At 48.7% G+C, this 900-nt stretch overlaps 1 pseudogene; it reads left to right on the top strand.

Annotated features, from left to right (window-relative positions):
• The window catches only part of LOC107030036, a 60,408-nt pseudogene that overhangs the window by 46,533 nt on the left and 12,975 nt on the right, over nucleotides 1-900 (top strand).

Here is a 900-nt window from a genome sequence, read left to right as displayed (position 1 = left end):
AAACGGCGAATCCGCTCTTGTGGACTGAAGCAAAGTTGGGTGGCATACCTGGATAGTGCACGAAACTTAGCCTCATAAGCAGTAACAGACATCCTGCCTTGCTCTAAGCTTAGGAACTCATCTCTTCTCCTATCCCTCAAAGTCCGGGGTATATACTTCTCCATAAATAAGCAAGCGAATAATTCCCAAGTCATAGGTGGTGCCTGTGCTGGTTGACACTCAACATATGACCGCCACCACATTTTGGCGTTCTCCTGAAACTGATAGGTCACAAACTCAACGCCAAATCGTTCTACTATGCCCATCTTATGTAGCAACTCATGACAATCAACCAGAAAATCATAAGCATCCTCAAATTCAGCACCCTTGAAGACTGGAGGTTTCAACTTCAAGAATTTAGTGAAAATTTCATGCTGATCACTCGTCATTATAGGCCCTGTAGTCAATCGAGGAAACGTGCCTATTTCCAATGAGGCATCCATGCGGGGAGCCACAGCGGCTGCATGTTGTACTCCCGGAACATGAGGTGATGGTGCAGAAAACACTGGAGGTGTTTGGCCCTGGTCAGATAACCCGCTAAGATAAGCAAGAACCTGGTTAATCATCTCTGGGGTAGGTTGGGGTGGTAATTCCTTATCTTGCACTTGCTCATTTTCCCCTTCCTCACCGTCTCTTACTACCTCATCGGTCGGTGGAGGAGTCACTGCCCTAGTACTAGTTGGACCAGGTGTTTGTCCTCTACCTCTAGAGGACGTCCTCCCGCGACCTCTACCACGGCCTCTTGCCACTGCTCCTCTTCGAGCTACAGCCCCAGTGCCTGGCTCAGACGCATCCTGTCTTGCCGGTGTTGGTGTTGACACAGTTGTTGCTCTAGTTCTAACCATCTGCGAAATAGAGTGA

Source organism: Solanum pennellii, chromosome 9, assembly GCF_001406875.1.
Source record: "Solanum pennellii chromosome 9, SPENNV200".
Classification (NCBI taxonomy): domain Eukaryota; kingdom Viridiplantae; phylum Streptophyta; class Magnoliopsida; order Solanales; family Solanaceae; genus Solanum; species Solanum pennellii.
This window is presented reverse-complemented; position numbering and strand designations above follow the sequence as displayed.